The sequence below is a fragment of the Convolutriloba macropyga genome, chromosome 10, assembly GCF_964194025.1.
Source record: "Convolutriloba macropyga chromosome 10, txConMacr16.3, whole genome shotgun sequence".
Lineage (NCBI taxonomy): Eukaryota > Metazoa > Xenacoelomorpha > Acoela > Convolutidae > Convolutriloba > Convolutriloba macropyga.
The window spans coordinates 2,666,564-2,673,379 of NC_134477.1; the positions used below are offsets into that span (position 1 = coordinate 2,666,564).

The window sequence follows — 6,816 nt, forward strand, 5'->3', positions numbered from 1 at the left end:
GGGGCGGGGCGAGGGGGGGGGGGGGGGGGAGGGGGTGAAGAACAGATCCGAGCTGGGTATCAAAATGAATGCATAACAAGCACAATTGAGTAAAAACGAGTTCAGAAACTAAAAGAAATGGTAAACAAGAATACAAGATTTCTATGACAGATCAAAGACGCGAGTATAAAATTTTTGGATGTTTTCCATTTGTGCCCCTCTCCCCCAGTTAAAGAGCACGTGGCATTAAATAGTAAATCAATATGTGAAAAATGGCACGTGCGCCGGGGGGGGGTATTTCAGCTGGTTGTTATATAGATAGGACAACACATTGAACAATCAGATATTATAAATATACTTCTGAAGCATCAAAGAAATTATGGTGATAATATCGTGATGATTCACAGTTACGCTGTCAGTCGAGACCAAAAGTTAGTCTTCATCTTGTCATCGTCAATCCTACCAAATAAAAAAGGGCCGTGTACACCATCCGGCATCGATGGATGCAGGTCGAAAAATAGGGTATGATGAGTAGCACTTAGTAGCCGGATGCTGCACTCCAAGCTGTTCCCCTCCAGACAGTGTAAAGACGGCCCAGTCACAAAAATAAATAACAAGTGGAGAGGAAAGCACCTATATATATATATATATATATATATATATATATATATATATATATATATATATATATAGCACACATAGGGAACTAGAATGGAAGGATTAAAATAAAAATGGATCATCAAGGAATAAGCAAATGAATAAAGATAAGCAGCCAAACACTCAGTGCAGCCTTCCCTCCTCCACGACGGCGCTAATCGAAGTCTCACTGAGAACACGAGGCTTGAGGGCACGACATCCCCTCAAGCAGAGAACACAGCTCCTCAGAAGTGCGAAGCTGATTTTCGTTCGGATGTAGCTTATAGTGTCGGCGTACGGCTCTCCGCGTTTTTCGCTGATCTTGGTTGCGAGTTGTTTCATAACGCGCGATGCTGATGGACCTGGACCATCCGAACAAGCAAAAACCAGTGCATTGAAGCTGCTGTGTTCGGTTTCGCGGATTCGCTCTTCGTACTTATTTCGCTTGATGCTCTCGTGATATTTGTATGCATCTTTTATGGTCTTAGGGCAGCTCTTCGCATGAGGGTTGAAAATCTTCACATCGAAGAAAGTGCGATTAAAGCGGGAGCCCCACAGACCGTTTGCCTTGATGTCCAGTCGAGCGTCATCATCAGTGGTGGTGGAATTACTCGAGAAAATTTCTCCATCGAGCGACTGAAGTTTTGGCTCTATCTGTACATCGTGGCAAACGTCATCCATCAGGTTTGCAAACACATCTTTAATTCCGTTGTGTCGTAGGTGCGTATAACCGCCTTTGGCGCAATGGAGGGCATGGGTGAGGCTGAATTCTTTCCCGCATGGGCATATGGCTGGCGTGTTCTTCGCTTCCCAGGTGTAGCGAAGTGCTATTCCATCACGGAACTCAGTCTTCGTGAGGTCAAAACCATGTTTTGACAACGGAAGCGCGTTAAGCCAGCTTGATGCTCCTTTCTCCGAGGCCAGCTGGATGGTATACTTCATTTCTGGTAGATTGTTTTCGATTCTGGATTTTTTCGAGATGAGTTCACGTTGATTGTCTGCTTTCTGTCTGAGACTGATCTTGGTTTGTTCTACTTCACATTGTTGAATATTATTGAATGACGCCAATGGTCTTGAGAGTTCAACTGATTGCTCAAGATTTTTGTGAAGATCTTGTGGGAGGGCGATGTTAAGCCCACCCATTCTGAGAGGGAGAGAAAAAAGTTCTCTTTCCTCTTGGATTACTTCTTTGCCGACGATTTTCGGTATGACTCGGCAAAGCCGCTCCTCCACCTTGTCCAGAACCCCGTCCATGGAAGGTGTAGTACGCGAAAGGAAGCTCAACTTCTGTTGAATTCCCTTCGTCAAACATGCATAGGCATTCTGGGGAGAGGTGAGAGCAAATTGACCAAGTCTGTCTAAACTTTTTGTGTATTTAATTTCTGCATCTTTCAGGAAATTTTTACTGGCCTCAGAGCTTCCGATAACTGATCCCAGGACTCGAGCGCCCTGCGTGATTTCCACATTTGTGCCTGCAAACACAGATGACGCTTGGCGCTTGCCTCCTGGCTTAATTATCAACTGACACTTCGGAGGATTGACAAGATATCCATACTTGGGACCGAGCTCAGTGAGCTTGTCGAAGAGTGCCCTGATATCTTCTAACTTGCCGACGACGCTACCATCATCAGCATACCATTTTTTGGGTCAAAGAGTCATTATGAAGTCTTGTTATTAGGGGTAGGATTGCGATTCCATACATTGCCATCGCAAGGGGATCGCCTTGTGTCGTACCTTCCTGAGACAGTATGGTCGACTTACCGATGTAGAGATGAGACGGGTGGCTATAGGAATTCTGTAAGGCAACATGCAAAGATAAGGTATAAGGCTTTAACGTTCTGTAAGGCATAAGGCTTTCACGTTCTCTAAAGCTGTTCGTCTATTGAGCACGTTAAAAGCGTTTTTGGCATCAATTAGAAGAATTTCTTCGTTTTCGGGATCATCAAAACTGTGGCGAAGCGAATGTATGGCATGTTCTATGCCACATTTCTGGCCCAGGCACAGTTGCATGTTTCCACCGAGGGATGTTAGATCTTGCCTGATGCAGTCGACGATTATGCGTCCGGTGATGCGACGCATTACTTCACCAATACCAATAGGTCTCACACCTGGACATTTATCCAGAGCCACTAGTCGACAACCATTGCATGCAATCAAATCATCCGGTGGTATTATGGACGTGGCAAGCCTCTTAGCAAACTTGGCAACAAGCTTGCACAGGTTCGTGGAGGTTTGTCCGAAAGCAGAAAGTAGTCTACGCCAGTCATCGGCATCGAGACCTGAAGGCCCGGCACTGCCATGAGTCTTCATTGCATGCTTTCGGACGAGCCTGGCACTGATTTTGTCGAAGACAACAGGGTGGTAAGGAAGCGTGCGTGGATGTTCGCTCTGAATGCAGTTGGGCTCCAAGGGTTGACCTTCAGGATGTTTGTCGCGTAAAATCTCGAGGGACCGGTCTACCGTCTATGAGATCGGTAGGTGCGAGCACGCCGCCTTTGTGCTCATCCGAAAGAACGCGAATAGCATTACTGATCTTACCACGAGACATGAAATCGTTGAACATCTTGAGGTCAGAGTGCTGCTGTTTGTTCCTTGAATTCATTCTCATTTGGATTGCCTTCGCTTCACAGAACAGTTCTGAGAAGTTGCAGCTGTACCATGCTTGCAGTCTACGCTTGATGGTCTTATTGTTCGATCCATCGTCCGTGTTCTTTGTTCGACTGAGGGTTAGGTGCGGAAGTATCATACAGAGGGTCAGAGATATATCGGATCAATCCGTGCAATCGGGGAGAGGACACTGTGAAGGGCTTCGGCGAACTGTTCCCCTGTCTTGTTCTTACCGAGCGTGAAGAACGAGGGCTTCCAAGTGACGACCTCGCGGTATATTTGGCGCACAGTTACCGCGTGATGAGGCTGGAAGTGGTCCCAAAAATTATTCGATGCTGCGGCGACGGAACGTTTGGGGGCGTGCGATGTTGCAGGATCTATGAGTGCAGTGTCGGGAACGATCAAAGCGTTGTGTGGTGCCGGCGTTGCGATTGCTGTTTCGGTGGCTGAGCTGTTTCTCAGAGCAGTTTTTGCAGCTGAAGTTTTCGGTCCAATCTTTCGCTGCGGCTAGACCACTGCATTTCACGTGCAAATATTTATAACATGTATGACACCAGACGCCTCCCCTACGTAGGGGACCCTTGCAGAGTGGACAATGGGTTTGATCAGCCATCAAGCTGCGGGCTAGGAGTTGGGAAGGCTGCACTGAGGGGGACTAGATTAAGTTAATTACAGGAGAGTAGTAACAGCAACGATATTTAAAGCATTGAATGATGTTAAACAGAATAATAGTGAAAACATGGTTTCCATGAAAGGAGAAGTGCACGGTGTCTTTACAGAACAGGTTAGGTTGAAGAACATTTCTAAATGAGGGTGAAACAATAAACAACTTTAGGGCACAAAAATCAATATAATTATACAAAGCGTAGTTAAGGGCACTGATTTTCTTATTTATGAGGCGATTACAGCTGGTTGGTATAACTTTGGGAACAATCAAATTATTTGGGCTAAATTTAACAATAATCAGCTGAATGAGGAATTTCCAATGCTCTATGAAAGTTTCAATACTACTACGGTGATCATTGAAGCCGGCAATTACTACAACAGTGTTCAGCTTCTGGTCTGGGTATTTATTGATAACATCACAGAGATCTAGCAGTTTAGCACCTCGATAGGAGTGAACACAACCCTTTACTTGACCCTCGTCTACATATTTGGTACGAGAAGTACCCAAGACCGAGTCCGAGCAGCTGGAGGGAAGAGGGTAGGCATCAAAACGTCCCATTCACAGAGCCTGCTAACATTCAAAACACAAAAAAATGCTCTGAAAATGAAATCAATTAGAATGCTACGACCTGATGTGATGAAGGAAGATGGTTGGCATCAAAACATCCCATTCACGGAGCCTGCTAACATTCAAAAACACAAGAAATTGTTCTAAAAAAGAAATCTGTTAGAATGATACGACCTGATGTGATGAGTCGGACCTTGACTCTAACGAACCATACCCGAACCTTGCCTCTAAAACCCTCCCAATGGAGGTCCCCAGTACAAGGATTTTGCCATAACAAATCTATTTAATAAGGTTATCGCAAAAATCCTACCAATCTGGTAAATCTTCAACCTTTCCAACGTGTTAGTATAGTGGTGAGTAGCCCAGACTGTCAAGCTGGAGACCGTGGTTCGATCTCCGACAGAAGGCTATATTTAAAAATACGTTTTGGATATTGTCTTTTTAGTAAAAAAAACTCCCTTAAGTAATTCAAAGAACAAAAAATTTCATCCTGAATTTACAAATACTGATTCCAAATCACAAACTAAATGAAAATGTTAATACCTTCGATTAAGGGTTCAAAATTAAGTTGCTTGGTTCTTAGAAAATGAAGTAATTCCTCTCATTAACTTAATTTCAGACTTAAGGAAACGTAAAAAAAATAGATTTTTTTCTTTTTTTTGTTTACTTCCTGCATTTCTTTTCTGTTACAAAAAGGATGTTAGTGTACTTTACTTTCTTGAAGAATCCAAGGTATGTAAAACTTCAGTTGAAACAAAACAAGTTCGGAAAACCAAAAGAAAAATTTCAACCACGAAAACATCCAACAATTCTATGACAAATCAAAAACGAAGTTTAAACTTTCTGTTTGTTATTTAACTTTGTGCGCAAATTCAAATGTGATAGTATCGTGATGATTGACGGTTAAACACATTCAGTCGTGACCGAAAATTAGCTTTTATCTTGGCATCTTCAATCACCCTTCGATTCATCGTCTTCAAAATATGCTACGATTCTGATGAATCTCGACACATTTCAAGTCTCTGTTAGTATAGTGGTGAGTATCCCAGACTGTCACTCTGGAGACCGAGGTTCGATTCCCCGATAGAGAACTATTTTCAAGAAACAAATTTTGAACTTTTGCCTTTTCTCTTAAAAACTCCTTTCAGTACTTCAGAAAACAAGACATTTATTCCACTAAGCTAAAAATTTAAGCACAGGTCTTGTTGAGCTGTTGACCCCTAGAGTAAAAATGACTTCAGAACCCGTCTCGTTTGACGTTTATTAACAAAATTCCCCTGACTGCTTCAAAAAACTCAAACCCACAGAATTAACAAAACAACATCACAGTATGCCAGAAAAGCAACTCTCAAATTGAATTTAATAAGACTCATTTCAAATCATGAACGAATTGGAAATGCTCATACTTCCGATATAGGTTCAGCTAGTTGGCTTTTTTCTTAGAAATTGTTGTATTTCCTCACTTTAACTCATTTTGCAACTTGAAGAAAAGTGCAAAAGATTGCATAATCTTGTTTATATTGAGATGCATCTGCATCTCTTTCCCTTCGAGAATATTGATCCAAACATTTTAGTTGTCTTTAATTAAATGAAAATCTTAGAGAACTGAAATTTGAACTTTTCATTTTTAAACTTTCTGTTTGTTATTTGACTCTTTGCACAAATTCAAATGTGATAGTATCGTGATGATTGACGGTTAAACACATTCAGTCGTGATCGAAAATTAGCTTTTATCTTGGCGTCTTCAATCACCCTTCGAATCATCGTCTTCAATATAATCTACGAATCTGAACATATTTCAAGTCACTGTTAGTATAGTGGTGAGTATCCCAGACTGTCACTCTGGAGACCGGGGTTCGCTTCCCCGGTAGAGAGCTATTTCCAAAAAAAATACGTTTTGAATGTTTAACTCTTTTCTGAAAAACTCTTTTCAGTACTTCACAGAACAAGCCATTTTAATCAACTAAGCTGAAAATTGAAGCACTGTTCTATTGACACCTAAAGTAAAACTAACTTCAGAACCCATCTCGTTTGAGGTTTACTACCAAAAATCCCGATATTGCGTCAAAAAACCAAACCCACAGGCTTTAAAATGGGACTCTCAGTATGCCACAAAAACAACTCTCGAATTGAATTTACTAAGACTGATTTTAAATCAATAACGAATTAAAAATTTTCAAATTTGTGATTTAATTTTATAAATTAATTTGCTAATCTTCTTAGGAAATAATGTCATTCCTCCCATTAACTCGTTTCCGTCCAAACATTTACCGTGTTCAAAATGATGCACTCCCCTCAAAACAGGAGGTACCTGTTTGAAGCTAACTCGAGTTAAAACAAACAAAACACGCTTCTGTTCA

The 6,816-nt window shown here is 41.8% G+C and overlaps 1 protein-coding gene and 1 non-coding gene across 4 annotated transcripts in view; one reads left to right on the forward strand and one right to left on the reverse strand.

Moving 5' to 3' along the window:
• The window catches only part of LOC142348360 (uncharacterized), a 186,246-nt gene that overhangs the window by 15,924 nt on the left and 163,506 nt on the right, over positions 1 to 6,816 (reverse strand). The gene's annotated exons all lie outside the window — the stretch shown is intronic.
• Positions 5,476 to 5,547, forward strand: Trnad-guc (transfer RNA aspartic acid (anticodon GUC)). Its single transcript has one exon. It is a non-coding gene; the product is annotated as a tRNA-Asp (tRNA).